Source organism: Lycium ferocissimum, chromosome 8 (genome assembly GCF_029784015.1).
Source record: "Lycium ferocissimum isolate CSIRO_LF1 chromosome 8, AGI_CSIRO_Lferr_CH_V1, whole genome shotgun sequence".
Taxonomy (NCBI): Eukaryota; Viridiplantae; Streptophyta; class Magnoliopsida; order Solanales; family Solanaceae; genus Lycium; species Lycium ferocissimum.
Window position 1 is genome coordinate 68,334,154 of NC_081349.1, and position 16,696 is coordinate 68,350,849.

Here is a 16,696-nt window from a genome sequence, read left to right on the forward strand (position 1 = left end):
TTAGGCAATTCATTTTTTTTTGAGTATTTTCCGAGTTATAACTTATTTTTCGAAAAAAGATATTAAATAGATGAAAAAGGGCGTAGTTCGGAAAAAGGGGGGATGCAACACCAGTACTTCCCTGGGGTCACTCATCCTAGTACAACTCTCGCCCAAGCACGCTTGACTTCAGAATTCAGATTGGTTCCGGTGCGTTCGTGCTGGTAAGATTGCATAAATTAGTCCTAGCTCTCTAATTTCTCTTAAACCCTTTCCTACCCCTCCGTCTTCTAAGGCGCGTAAGTGCAAAACTTTAAATATGCGTAACTTCGTGCTCTGTTATCGATTTTATGTGAATCTTTCTTTGATTTTTAATATTTTTTCAAGATCCTGCAAATTTTTCAAAAAAATGTATTAAATAGACGAAAAATGGGTGTCGTCTGGAAAAAAGGAGAGATACAACACGAGGTCTTCCCAGGGGGTCACCCATCCTAGTACTACTCTCCCAAGCACGCTTGACTTCGGAGTTCTGATAGCTTCCGGTGCGTTAGTGCTGGTATGATCGCATCAATCGGTCCTAGCGCTCTAAATTATCTAAAACTCTTTCCTTCCCCTCCCTCTTCTCTAAAAATAAGGTGCGTAAGTACAAAACATAAAATATGCGTAACTTCGCGTTCCGTTATCCGTTTTATCCGATTCTATTTTTTATTGTTAGTACTTTTTCGAGATCCAGCTTATTTTTTGAAAAAATATATTAAATAGATGAAAAATGAGCGTAGTCCAGACAAAAGGAGAGACCCAACATGAGGTCTTCCCAGGGGGTCACCCATCCTAATTCTATTCTCACCCAAGCACGCTTTACTTCGGAATTCTGTCGGGATCCGGTGCGTCAGTGCCGATATGATAGCCTCCATCGTTCCTGGCACTCTAAATTCTCTTAAAACCTTTGCTCCCCTTCCCTCTTTGCTAAAAATAATGCGCGTAAGTGCAAAATTTTAAATATGCGTAACTGCGTTCTCCGTTATCTGTTTTATGCGATTCTTTTTTTGTTTTTCACTATTTTTTTGAGATCCAGCTTATTTTTTGAAAAAATATATTAAGTAGATGAAAAATGAGCGTAGTCCGGACAAAAAAAGAGATGCAACACGAGGACTTCCTAGGAGGTCACCCATCCTAATACTATTCTTGCCCAAGCACGCTTGACTTCAGAGTTCTGATTGCTTCCGTTGCGTTAGTGTTATATCCCGTATTTTGTACATTGAGATAATCCGAGCTAACCATGATAAGCTAAGGACAAGACTATTCTGGGATCCGAGGTAGAGACTTTTGACCTCCGATTTTGTTTTAAGGCATAAGTTGCTTATGATTTCATTGGTATGGAATATTAAGAAAAATTTGGAGCTAAAAGTTAATTAGGGAAAGTTAATATTTCATGAAACAAAGGCCAAGTTGGCCGTGTGGCATGAGGTGGGTTCCCACCCATGGCTTGGCTAATTTTAATTGATCCAAGACATGTGTGGGGCATGGTACACATGGATGAATTATATATGTAGTCAAGTGATGACTAGCAAGACAAGTATTCATCTCTTTCAACACTTAGAAAATTGAAGAAGCTTGGAGAAAAATGGAGAGCAATATTCGGCCATGGTAGCCGAACTTGGTGCCTCAAGAATTGATCAAGAAAAATAATTTTCTTCTAGCATTTCAACCAATTGGAAGGCTCTTATTAATGTGAAGTAGTTGTTGGAGCAAGCGAAACATTCACTTTTGCAATTCTCAAACCCTAGCCAAGTTGAAGAACTAAGAGGAAAAGGTAAGGTTCAATCTCCTTTTACATGTGTTATGGATGGTTTGAACGTGTTGTAGTATGTAGAAATGGATGAAATTCATGAAATCCTTATGTTGATGTTGAGCCGTGTGTATGGGCTGTTTTGTGTAGAAGGAATGAGCAAATTTTACTTAGTGTTTGGTTGTTGTTGTTGTGGATTCTATGATGATAATGAAAGTTTAATGATTCAAGTTGAAGTTGTAACTGTTGTGGGCTGTTTTAGAAGCCAACGTGATTTGAATGTAGTTTTTATATTTATGAGAATGATATTGTTAACGTGTGGATTGTTGGTGTAGTTCATGAATTTGGAAGAAGGAAATGTGTTGTTCTTGTTCTTATTGAGTTTAGGGAGGTTTCGGGTGGAATGGTATATTGGTTGGGTTGTTTTGAATCTTTGTGCGGATTGTTTGAAGTGTTCTTGAACCTTGTTTGAATGGTTTGGATTAGTACTTGAACGTGTGAGCGCTGATGTTGGCTTGAATGTATGTGGTTGGATTGAATGTAAATGGAATGTTGTCGAATTATGTATAAAAGAGTTACTAACGTTAGAATGCGTTTTGAATTGATTGTTGATGTTGCTAATATGATTGTTGGTATTGTTGTTGATGATTTGGCCGAGTTGAATTCTCGGGGTTGTTGAATTTATAGGGGAAATGCTGCCCAAATTTCTGTAGATAAAGTGCTAGCTTGGGATTGAATCCCTAAGTATCTATAGCTAATGTTTGGTGTCTAATGACGTTATTGTAGATCGTGGGAAGCCCGAGACTTAAGTTCGGATTAACTTAGGAAGCGGGTGAGGTATGTAAATGTCACACCCTCATTTTCGACAGGGTGTGATGGGCACCCGACCCTTACCTAGGGCCGAGCGAACCCGCTGACTTTCGTAATACTCACAATCATACTGGGCCCGCAAAACATAACATAAGCACATAATGAATTTTTTTTTTTGAAAACAAACATGCCTTTCATCCTTGTCAAATCAAATAAAACTAGCATCGTATGAAATCTGTAAACACATGAAGTTCGTAACATAAGGCATAACAATACATCGGCTTACATAGCCTGCTACAAACTGACATATCACACACCGACAACGTCGCAAAGTCTCTACCAACATCTCGTATACCATACAAAAGCACCCGGACTCGGCAGCACTCCGAGGAAATGGAGCTCGCCAATCCGGAGCGTCTTATCTTCTCGCTAACATCATCTATTCATCGTGGGTACTCGCATGGCATGAAACGCGCCCCCCGAAAAATAGGGGTCGTGCGATATATATCTGCGAGTATGCAAAGCGAGTAGTACGAAAAAACGAAGTCGGAGTACGGAAAGTGAGCCACTAGCCGAATACCAAAATGCTTGTATCTGAAATGCAAATCGTACATAAGCGATGCGGAAGACAAATATAACCATTAGAATGCCAAAATGCTTAGCTTCTTCCGAAAAACATTTTGTCTCACATATACGGAAAATAGAACATATCATATGAGCCGACATTAACCGATGTGGGATTTGCCTAAACCAATGTGGGATTTGCCTCACCATTGGGTTTGCCCCACCACCGTCTCCGATACCCCGATCATATTCCGGACCCACATATATCATATCACATCATACTTCGTATCCCAAAGCAGAGGGATACGATGTAAACAAATCCGAGTCATAATCAAAACGAAGTACGGGTGAAAGTGAATGCAAATCCATAATGCCAAAATGCCTACTTATCAAAACACAAATCATGCACAGGGCTTCTTAGAATATGGTCGCCCGCCCGTCAATGTCACACATACCGCGGTCAAAATATCCAGCGGCAATATCACACATACCGCGGTCAAAATATCCAGCGGCAATATCACACATATCGCGGTCAAAATATCCAGCGGCAATACCATACATACCGGCCCGGGACTCGGCGAAAAATGTAACAACAGAATGCACGAGCAGAATCATAAGTAACCAAATACAGTTTAAAACATTTTCAAAGACTTAATAGGTTAATCGAAACGAACCATCTTTTATAGGCCAAAACAGTAGTCAAATCAGATTTTCTTCCGAACGTCACTCGGGAACATATCAAACCGAACTTCAGAAACCGTAGTTACGTATCAAAATCACATACATAAAAATCCTTATTTCAGACTCAACAGATAAATAAGTAATCATACTCGGGGGTCGGAAAGATAGTCATATTGAATCCTTTTCAAAAAAAGTCTTTAGCACTATACAAAGAAAAGTCGCGGGACCCACGGAAGAGCGTCAACCCAAACCGGGCCCGCCTATGGAAATCATAGTCATTATACATCATAGGATCATTTGCGAACATATCAAAGCCATCCGGTTCTGTCTGTGAAAGTTACGGACGTTCGTAGTTACAAAACTCTTTTGAAAACAGAACTTTTTTTGCAACATTTGTAAACCAATCATACAGAGACATATAAACCATAGCTTGACCCCATTAGGATGCCAACGTCAAGAAGAAATTATGAATCATAACCATGCTCGTACGTTACGAATAGAATTACCCCTGAAGCTCATAACATATCGTAACTTAGCCATATCTAAGACATGCCAAAAGAAGGAAAGGTAAGCTTTACATACCTCGTTTGCTTCCTAAGCTAATCCAAACTCAAGTTTCGACTCTCCAAGGTCTACACAACGTCAATGGATATCGAATATTAGTCATAAACATCGAATAATCCAATTCCAAGCCATTACTTTTTTCTCTGAGAATTTTGGGCAGCATTTCCCTATAAATTGGACATCCGAGAATTCAACTCGCCAAATCATTATCAACAATACCAACAAACATAATAACAATATCAATAATCAATCCCGAACGCATTCTAACATTAATAACTCCCTTCATATCATTCGACGACATTCCATTACATTCAATTCAACTACATACTTTCAAATTAACATCAACACTCATAAGTTCAAGTACCAATCCAAGATCATTCAACTAAGATTCAAGAACATTTCAAATAATCCGCTCGATGATCAAACAAGCCAATCTAATGCACAACCTTACCGAAATCATTCCAATTCAACAAGAACATCACCAACACAATTCTTTCTTCCAAATTCATAAACTACGTCAACAATCCATTCATTAACAACTTCATCTTCATAAATTCAAGAAACCATATTAATATCACATTATCGTCCAATTCAGCCCACACGATTATAACCTTAACTTGGATCATTATAACCTTCATTTTACATCATAGAATTCACAACGACGACAACCAAAATACCACATAAAAATTAGTTCATTCCCTAACATCCAAAACAGCCCATTTTCGGCCAACACCACAACACACACATTCCATGATTTTCATCCATTTCCACACACTACAACAACACTCAAACATGCTAAATACAATTTGTTCATCTCTCCTACACAACAACACACACACACAACCAAGTCCAACACATGCACGGCTCATCTCCAACATACATAATTTCATGAATTCCATTCATTTCTACATATCACAACATGCATAACCACCTATTAAACATGTAAAGATGTTATATCCCGCGTTTTCAGAGCATGAGTTTGACATGTACCTCATCGTAGTAATGAGATGTTTTGAAAGGCACAAGCCATGGAGAGTACGTAACAACGAAGAAAAAAGGTGAATTACGATCTCGTAAGTCGTAATCGGGAAAGAATATTTTGAAACACGGGAACATGACCGTTATTAGTGTAATAAGTGTTAAATATCATGTATGGAGAATTTCAGAATATTTCGGGATTGAGCAAATTGAAGAAAATAAGTTCGACGAAAATTCGAGAAACGCGGGACGGATTTTAGTCAACTTTGGAGGCGCATATCTCATAGGATATGTTGAGTTTTAAGGTGTTTCAAAATCCTAAAATGAAGTTCGTCGAGTCTAGTTTGTAATGCAACAAACCGTTCATTGATAGGACATCGGAGTAGAGAATTATAGACGTTACAAACTGAGCTGTCGACGCAGAAACAGCATTCCCTTGCATACCGCTACAGATCTTGCTACGGTACCACTTCAAAGGCATTCCGTTTTAAGGACGTAAAAACCTCTTTTTCAGCAAAAAAAAAGTTCCAAAATTTCCAGAAAATTCAGCCCCTCTCCCTTCCTTTCTACATAATTAAATTGAGGGATTTTATGGCTAATTGAAGGAAAAAGATGGAGATCACAAATGACCATGGCAACCACGGCCATGGGTTTTTGAAAAGGTTACATGTTGGCTTTAAGAGCTTGGCTTCTAAGGTAAGATTCCATTCCCTTTTCCATGTTTTGGAAATGATTAATCTTGGTATGTAATTGGTGGATGTGGAATTGAATGCACAAAATTGTGTGGGTTAATGTTGAAGCTTGTTTGGACCGCGGGGGGGGGGTTGTTTTAAGCTAGAAGTGGTGATCAAATTTTAATTAGTGTTGTTGTTGTTGTTGTCATGAATCAAATGGTGAAAGTAAAGGAATTTGATGATTAGAGATGAAGTTACATTTGTTTAGTGGGTCGTTCTTGTTGAATTGAGGGATTAAGGATTGAGATAATGTGTTATGTTGTTGATCTCGTGTAATTGGTGGACTAAGTGTCATTAAAACTTGTGTTGTGTTGATTGTAATTGACGGGCTGTTTTAGAAGCTATGGTGAATCAAATATAGTTTCATGGATTTATGGAAGATAATGTTGTCAATGTGTGAATTGTTGGTATGGTTGATGAAATTGAAAGGAAGAAATGTGTTGTTGATTATTTTCTTGAACTTAGCGGATTTCGGGTGAAGTAGTATATTGTTGGATTGCTTTGAATATTATACGGATTGTTTGAAATGTTCTTGAATCTTGTTTAAATGGTTTGGATTAGTACTTGAACGTATGAATATTGATGTTGGTTTGATCGTATGCGGTTGATTTGAATGAAAATGGTATATCGTCGAATTGTATAGAAAGGAGTTACCAATGTTAGAATGCGTTTTGAATTCATTATTGATGTTGTTAGAATGGTTGTTGGTATTGTTGTTGGTAATATTGGCCGAGTTGAATTCTCGGGGTTGTTGAACTTATAGGGGAAATCGCCAAATTTACGTAGATAAAGTGATGGCTTGGAATTGGATCCTTCAATGCTTATGACTAATGGTTGATGCCTAATGACGTTATTGTAGATTTTGAGAAGCCGAGGCTTAAGTTCGGAATAGCCTAGGAAGCGGACGAGGTATGTAAAGCTTACCTTTCTTTCGTTTGGTATGTCTTAGACGGGATTAAGGTATGACACGATTTGTGCCTTGGGGTTACTCCATTCTGAAGTTCCGAACATGACTATGATTCTTATGTGCTTCTTGATATTCGTATTTGTAATGTAGTCGAATTATGGTTCGTATGTTTTGATATGTCTAAATTCAAAAAGTTGCATAAAAGTTTGTTTTCAAAAGAATTTTGTTCTTAAAAGAGTTTTGTAACTACGAACGTCCGTAACTTTCATAGAAAAAACCGGATGGCTTCGATATGCTCGTAAATGATTTCATAACGTATAATGACTATGACTTTCATAGGCGGGCCCGGATTGGGTTGACGCTCGTCCGTGGGTCCCGCGACTTTCCGTTGTATAGTTTTGACGACCTATTTTTGAAAAAGCTTAATATGACTATCTTTCCGACCCCCGAGTATGATTACTTATTTATCTGTCGGGTTTGAAATGAGGATTTTATGCACATGATTTTGATACGTAACTATGATTTCTGAGGTTCGGTTTGGTATGTTGTGTGATATTGACCGCTGGATTCTTGGCCGCGGTATGTGTGATATTGACCGCTGGATTCTTGGCCGCGGTATGTGTGATATTGACCGCTGGATTCTTGGCCGCGGTATGTGTGATATTGACCGCTGGATTCTTGGCCGCGGTATGTGTGATATGGATTCTTGGCCGCGGTATGTGTGATATTGACATTTGGATTCTTGGGCCGCGGTATGTGTGATATTGACCCTTTGGATTCTTGACCGCGGTATGTGTATGTGTGAGATTTGTATGCATATGGCTACTTACGATTACGCTGAGTGCGTTCGTATTACATCTTTCACCGGATCCGATGTTGTTATCGTGCGCGCTATTATGAAGTATGATGTGTTTCCGAAGTATGATGTGATACGAAGTATGATGTGTCCGGTACGCCGAGCCCCTCTTGGCCGGGTGCCGTGTATATATGTTATGATGTGTGACGGAGATGTTCGGAGATATAAAACCTTCTGAAGTATGATGTGTTGTGGCGTCCAGATGGAGTGGCGACCACGTTCTGTCCGCCGGGTCCCATTACGGACCGTATGTGGTATGTGATATGATAATATGATGACATGATGATATGTGATATGATATGTGATAATATGACGATATGATTATTATATTATTTCTGGATCGGGCCGTACGTTCCTCGGCATTCGGTTAATGTCAGCTCATATGATGTGTTTGATTTTCCGTATGTATGAGACAGAAATTTTTTTCAAAAGAAAGCGAAGCATTTTGGCATTCTGATTATCATATTTGTCTTTTGTACCTCTTATGTATGATTCGCATGTCAAATGTAAGTACTTTGGTATTCGGATTATTATGCTCACTTTCTGTACTCCCTACTTCGGTTATGATCTCGTTTTCTGTATGCTATGCTTTGCATGCTCAGTACATATTCCGTACTGACCCCCTTTCTTCGGGGGCTGCGTTTCATGCCGCGCAGGTACAGACAGATGAGTAGAAGATGTTAGTAGAAGATGTGCCAGCTGGATTGGCGAGCTCCATTTTCTCCCGGAGTGCTGCCGAGTCAGAGCATTTATGTTATGAGAGTCTGTTTCATGTTAGAGACTTTGCAGACAGTGTCGTGTGTATGAGATGTCCGTTTGTAAGCGGCTATGTAAGCCGATGTATCATTATGCGTTGTGTTATGAATTTCATGTGTTTACAGATTTGTTATGGTTACAGGTTTTATTTGATTTGTAAAAGAGGAAAGGCATGTATGTTTTCCGAAAATTTTTCATTATGTGCTTATGTTATGCTTTGCGGGCCCAGTATGGCTATGAGTATTACGAGAGTCTGCGGGTTCGCTCGGCCCTAAGTAAGAGTCGGGTGCCCATCATGCCCTATCGGAAATTAAGGTGTGACAAAAGATGATTAAATCTTACCTTCTCCCTCCATGTTCTTCACACGGCCAAGGTTGGTAAATTGCGACAACGAGTGGTTTTCTTGTTCCAATAACTACTCCACGTTAACGAGGGCCTTTCAATTAGTAGGAAACCTAGGAGAAAAGAATTTTTCATGATCAATATCTCTTGGCCCTTTCTTGGTTGAACATGGCCGAATGGCCATTCTTGAGTCTTCTCCAATTTTCTTGAAATTTCTAAGGCAACAAATGATAAAGATGACTTAAATTAGTCATCTTTCTCTACATATATAATTTACACATGTGGCCTATGGCCCACAAGTCATGTGCAAGGCCACATGGCCATTTTTCATGAATCCTTGGTTTCCAAAACTTCATTTTTGGCCCCAAATTTTCATGAAATGTCCAACTTTCCATAATTCACTTTTAACCCCAAATTCCTTAATATTTCCATCCAACAACATTCATAAGCAACTTGTGTCTTGAAACAAAGTCGGAAAAATAGCCTTATCCATAACTTGTCGCAACCACTTAGAATATTCCAACGTACAAAGTACGGGATATAACATCCTTCCCTCCTTTAGAACATTCGTCCTCGAATGTTCAACTAGTCGTATGGGGTCTTAAGGATCTCGACTTAAACTTTTCCTTCTTGTAATTCCCTTTTACTCAACTTGTGACATTCTAGGCACATTATCTCGTGTCGTCTCTTAATCTTTAACTCAAACCCTTCCTTATTCGTTCCATAGCTTGTTTTTCCTTTTTACACTTGCCTTTGGATTCTAGCTACATAGATCACATCATAACCTTGGCCACTTTCTCACTAGGCTTCACTTATTTTCATAACAACCCTCATTGTATTCACATTATATCTTATTCGTAACCAATCCCATAACATAACGCTTCTTAACCCTTTACCCTTTTCTGATCAACTTCTTCCTTTGTACTCTTGTCTTAATCATACTATTACTTCTTTCTCGAGGTCAGCCATACTCGCAACTTACTCAAATCTTACCATTACGGTGGACACGGCCTTTCAAGTCGCATTACAAACCTACATCTTATTTTCTCTTTATTCCTGGGAAAATTTCGGCAGAGTTTCCTCTGTATTTCTTACTATCTCAAAACCTGTACACGGGAAATACCAACAATGCCTCACAGGGCCAAAATACATATATACATATCATATCATATCGCAGCCACACAGGGCTCCCAATATCATCAACAGTACACAAATGATAAACATGCCTCGTATGCCCAATTCAAACGGCACCTGTTACACTTTCTTGTTTCCTGTTACACTTTCTTGTTTACTTTCCCCCTTTAGTCTTCAACTTGTATTTCCATCGCAACTTCAATATCTTTCCGAACATATATCTTTCATACCTCTACTTACCTGCGTACTTTGTGACTTCCAACATCATCAATCACTTCTTTCTATCGGTGTCATTCTTCAGCTGCAATCACAAATCAGGGTAAGGAGTCCCATTTCCTATGACTTGGCTCTATGGCACGATCTCAGATGTGAAAGAAGAGTAACCACCCTAGATGCCCCGTAGCCTCCTGTTTATAAGTGTGGCGCGCTACACACCATAAACAAGACTCTACCGGACACGACTTTGCAGACAACCCCTAGGACGAACTGCTCTGATACCAATTTGTCACACCCTAATTTCCGACAGGGTGTGATGGGCACCCGACCCTTACCTAGGGCCGAGCGAACCCGCTGACTTTCGTAATACTCACAATCATACTGGGCCCGCAAAACATAACATAAGCACATAATGAATTTTTTTTTTTTTTGAAAACAAACATGCCTTTCATCCTTGTCAAATCAAATAAAACTAGCATCGTATGAAATCTGTAAACACATGAAGTTCGTAACATAAGGCATAACAATACATCGGCTTACATAGCCTCTTACAAAACTGACATATCACACACCCGACACTGTCTGCAAAGTCTCTACCAACATCTCAGATACCATACAAAAGCACCCAGACTCGGCAGCACTCCGGAGGAAATGGAGCTCGCCAATCCAGCTGGAGCGTCTTCTGCTAACATCATCTATTCATCTGTGGGTACCTGCGCGGCATGAAACGCAGCCCCCGAAAAATAGGGGGTCAGTACGAGATATGTACTGAGTATGCAAAGCAGGAAGTACAGAAAACGAAGTCAGGAGTACGGAAAGTGAGCACACTAGCCAGAATACCAAAATGCTTGTATCTGAAATGCAAATCGTACATAAGCAGTACAGAAGACAAATATAACCATCAGAATGCCAAAATGCTTAGCTTTCTTTTGAAAAACATTTCTGTCTCACATATACGGAAAATAGAACATATCATATGAGCTGACATTAACCGATGTGGGATTTGCCTAAACCAATGTGGGATTTGCCTCACCATTGGGTTTGCCCCACCACCGGCTCCGATACCGACTGATCATATTCCAGAATACATATATCATATCACATCATACTTCGTATCCCAAAGCAGAAGATACAGTAAACAAATCTGAGTCATAATCGAAACAGAAGTACAGAAAAGTAAATGCAAAATCCATAATGCCAAAATGCCTACTTATCAAAACACAAATCATGCACAGGGCTTCTTAGAATATGGTCGCCCGCCCGTCAATGTCACACATATCGCGGTCAAAATATCCAGCGGCAATATCACACATACCGCGGTCAAATATCCAGCGGCAATATCACACATACCGCGGTCAAAATATCCAGCGGCAATATCACACATACCGCGGTCAAAATATCCAGCGGCAATATCACACATACCGCGGTCAAAATATCCAGCGGCAATATCACACATACCGCGGTCAAAATATCCAGCGGCAATATCACACATACCGGCCCGGGACTCGACGAAAAATGTAACAACAGAATGCACGAGCAGAATCATAAGTAACCAAATACAGTTTAAAACATTTTCAAAGACTGAATAGGTTAATCGAAACGAACCATCTTTTATAGGCCAAAATAGTAGTCAAATCAGATTTTCTTCCGAACGTCACTCAGGAACATATCAACCCGAACTTCAGAAACCGTAGTTACGTATCAAAATCACATGCATAAAATCCTTATTTCAGACTCAACGGACAAATAAATAATCATACACGGGGGTCGGAAAGATAGTCATATTGAATCCTTTTCAAAAAAAGTCTTTAGCACTATACAAAGAAAAGTCGCGGGACCCACGGACGAGCGTCAACCCAATCCGGGCCCGCCTATGGAAATCATAGTCATTATACGTCATAGGATCATTTGCGAACATATCAAAGCCATCCGGTTCTGTCTGTGAAAGTTACGGACGTTCGTAGTTACAAAACTCTTTTGAAAACAGAACTTTTTTTGCAACATTTGTAAACCAATCATACAGAGACATATAAACCATAGCTTGACCCCATTAGGATGCCAGCGTCAAGAAGCAATTATGAATCATAACCATGCTCGTACGTTACGAATAGAATTACCCCCGAAGCTCATAACATATCGTAACTTAGCCATATCTAAGACATGCCAAAAGAAGAAAGGTAAGCTTTACATACCTCGTTTGCTTCCTAAGCTAATCCAAACTCAAGTTTCGACTCTCCAAGGTCAACACAACGTCAATGGATATCGAATATTAGTCATAAACATCGAATAATCCAATTCCAAGCCATTACTTTTTCTACAGAATTTTGGGCAGCATTTCCCCTATAAATTGGACATCCCCGAGAATTCAACTCGGCCAAATCATTATCAACAATACCAACAAACATAATAACAATATCAATAATCAATCCCAAACGCATTCTAACATTAATAACTCCCTTCATATCATTCGACGACATTCCATTACATTCAATTCAACTACATACTTTCAAATTAACATCAACACTCATAAGTTCAAGTACCAATCCAAGATCATTCAACTAAGATTCAAGAACATTTCAAATAATCCGCTCAATGATCAAACAAGCCAATCCAATGCACAACCTTACACGAAATCATTCCAATTCAACAAGAACATCACCAACACAATTCTTTCTTCCAAATTCATAAACTATGTCAACAATCCATTCGTTAACAACTTCATCTTCATATATTAATATCACATTATCGTCCAATTCAGCCCACACGATTATAACCTTAACTTGGATCATTAAAACTTCATTTTACATCATAGAATTCACAACGACGACAACCAAAATACCACATAAAAATTAGTTCATTCCCTAACATCCAAAACAGCCCATTTTCGGCCAACACCACAACACACACATTCCATGATTTTCATCCATTTCCACACACACAACAACACTCAAACATGCTAAATACAATTAGTTCATCTCTCCTACACAACAACACACACACACGGCCAAGTCCAACACATGCACGGCTCATCTTCAACATACATAATTTCATGAATTCCATTCATTTCTACATATCACAACATGCATAACCACCTATTAAACATGTAAAGATGATTAAATCTTACCTTCTCCATCCATGTTCTTCACACGGCCAAGGTTGGTAAATTGCGACAACGAGCAGTTTTCTTGTTCCAACAACTACTCCACGTTAACGAGGGCCTTTCAATTAGTAGGAAACCTAGGAGAAAAGAATTTTTCATGATCAATATCTCTTGGCCCTTTCTTGGTTGAACATGGCCGAATGGCCATTCTTGAGTCTTCTCCAATTTTCTTGAAATTTCTAAGGCAACAAATGATAAAGATGACTTAAATTAGTCATCTTTCTCTACATATATAATTTACACATGTGGACTATGGCCCACAAGTCATGTGCAAGGCCACATGGCCATTTTTTTCATGAATTCTTAGTTTCCAAAACTTCATTTTTGGCCCCAAATTTTCATGAAATGTCCAACTTTCCATAATTCACTTTTAACCCCAAATTCCTTAATATTTCCATCCAACAACATTCAAAAGCAACTTGTGTCTTGAAACAAAGTCGGAAAAATAGCCTTATCCATAACTTGTCGCAACCACTTAGAATATTCCAACGTACAAAGTCCGGGATATAACAGTAAAGCTTACCCTTTCTTTCTTTGGCATGTCTTTGATGTAAGTAAGATATGATACGAACCTTGGGGTAATTCTATTCTTAAGATCCGAGCATGTCTACGATTCTTATTCACTTCTTGATGTTGGCATTCTTAATGTAGTCGAGCTGTTGCCCTCGAGTCTTTTGTATGTCTGGATAATGAATGTTGCATAAAGAGTTTTTTTATTATTATTCCTAAAGTGTTCTATAAGGTATAATGTTCCTAACTTTCATATATGGTCTCGGATCGCTAGGATATGTTCGTAGAGAATTCTATAATGAATAATGCCTGTAACTTTCATAGGCGGGCTCGGATTGGATTGATACATGTTTATGATCCCTGAGACGTTATGTGACAATAGTGGTATCAGAGCGGTTCGTCCTCAGAGTGTCTACAGGCCGTGTCTAGTAGAATCTTGTTTATCGGTGTGTTGTGCACCACATCTACAAACAGGAAGCTACAGGACATTTAGGATGTTATCTTTCCTTCTTATTCTAGATCGTGCGATAGAGCTGTATTATCAGGATGACTCCTCCCTAACGAATTGTTATGTTTGGCGCGATGCCTCTAAGAAAGCGACATCCGCCGTAAGGGCAAGTCGACAAGCACGGGGAGAGACTAGCCAGCCCGAAGAGTTGCTAGGGCCCGTACTCTCCCCGAGCCCGAGGTTGTGCTCCGTCCGGCCGAGCTCGCTACACCGCCGCTATCGAAGAGCATAGGGCGGCAAACGGCAGACCTGTGGGGGCTCCACCGCCGGCCTCCCGGGGTCCCGGCACCGCAGCCTCCGCCTCTCGGCCGGGGCGGAGGATAGGCTATGAGAGATGCGATCCGCTTGCGACCGTACTAGTGGAGGGCGGACTCGCAGGCACGGACATTAGGGAGGTGATTATGCGGACGTGCATGATAGTCCGAGGGGGGCCCGTGATTTCTTGACCTGTAATCCCCCAGAGTTCTACGGGTCAAAGCCCGGGGAGGATCCCCAGGAGTTTATTCGACAGATGCAGCGCACGCTGAGGATAATTAGAGCTTCTGAGACTGAGTCTGTCGAGCTGGCTTCATATCGGTTGCGTGATGTAGCCATTAATTGGTATGAGTCGTGGGAGTTGTCTAGGGGCGAGGATGCTCCTCCAGCAGTATGGGACGAGTTTGCGAGGCCTTTCTCGGGCCACTCTCTCTCGCCTCCGCAGATGCGGCGAGCCAGAGTTGATAGATTCCTACGCCTGAGGCAGAATGGTAGGAGCATTCGAGATTATAGCCTTGAGTTCGATTCGTTGGCTAGATATGCACCCACTATTGTAGCTGATATGACCGATAGAATGCATCGGTACGTGATGGGGTTAGATTGTTATCTGGTCGATAGCTGTATGGTGATGGCTTCCCAGCCCGGTATGGATATTGCACGGGCACGGTGCGTATGCCCGGTGGTATGGAGGATCGACATGAGAGGGCGTCGTGCCCGAGAGATCATGACAGAGCCACCCAAAGGCTAGATCGACCCGCGATTCCGGGGGAAGTCTCGAGGGCTGGCGGCCTCGGCAGAAAAGATAGCAGATATCCTTCCCAGCCAGCACGGAGTACACCCCCACAGTTTACAGGTAGGAGATCCGACAGTACAGGGTATTTAGGAGCCGGTCAGAGCTCCAGGGCTCCGGGTTCGCAGGTGGACAGGAGTTCGGGTCGGTCGAGGCCACCTTTGCCTCGGTGTTCTCACTGTGGTAGGCCTCATTTTGGGGAATGCCGTTTCGCTACAGGTGCTTGCTTTACTTGCGGCTGTCAGGGCCATATTATGAGGGAGTGTCCGTATAGGGATAGTCTGTGTGGTGCGGCCACCATCGGGTCGATTCTTGCCGGATCATCTCTCCCACCCACGCGCCCGACATGGGGCATATACCGGGACACGAAAGAAAGTCGTGGCAGAGGCCATGGCGGAGCCTCCAGTTCTGGCGGTCCATCGAACCGCCTATATGCGTTGGCGAAGAGACAGATCGGAGGCATCACCAAATGCGGTTACGTGTATATGAGTCCTTATTGGAATACTTTTATGTATGTGTATTTACTGTATGAGTGTTACTTAATAGCGGCAAGCAGAAATCCAAAGGCCGATAACCAAGTATTTGTAAGTAACGGCGATCAAGGTGTGTCCATCACCATTGGAAATCTGGAAGTTTAGGACGGGAAGTAGTCATATCTATAGGTGAAAAGTTAATTTTGAGGATTTCAAAAAGGGCTAAAATAGAAATTGTGAAGTCAGAAGAGTAAGAGACCCTTTCTAATTCGGAGGGAGATGTGTTATGAAAACGTTTTAAAATCTGTTAAGCCTTCAACTTACTCCAGATTATGCGATGAAGGTCATGCGGTGAGGTGGACGCTGTCCTATTAGCATTAGAGCATCGTATTTCATCAGAGTTCCAAGGTTAAGCGTGCTGGAGTGAGAGAAATTTTAGGATGGGTGACCCCCTGGGAAGTGTACTAAAAGTCCTATAAAGTCAGACACAGGAGAGCCAAATGGGAAGCTAGAGTAGTCTAAGGGAAATTAGAATATACAGAGTGGGCGGAAACCTTAAGAGGTCGCGTAGGCCGGGGCGGACTAGACCGGTGAAGAGAAAGAAGGTGCATCACAGCTCTAGAATTAGGGTGAGTTTGAATAGTGTTTGGAAATATTTTGTAAGCAAGATAGTAGTAATTATGTCTATAT

General features: G+C 40.8%; 3 pseudogenes; all 3 read right to left on the reverse strand.

Moving 5' to 3' along the window:
* Window positions 1–99: 99 nt before the first annotated feature.
* LOC132068941 (5S ribosomal RNA) lies at window positions 100–217 on the reverse strand (annotated as a pseudogene).
* A 215-nt stretch (window positions 218–432) lies between these two features.
* LOC132068897 (5S ribosomal RNA) lies at window positions 433–549 on the reverse strand (annotated as a pseudogene).
* A 223-nt stretch (window positions 550–772) lies between these two features.
* Window positions 773–891, reverse strand: LOC132068951 (5S ribosomal RNA; annotated as a pseudogene).
* Between the last annotated feature and the right edge of the window lie 15,805 nt (window positions 892–16,696).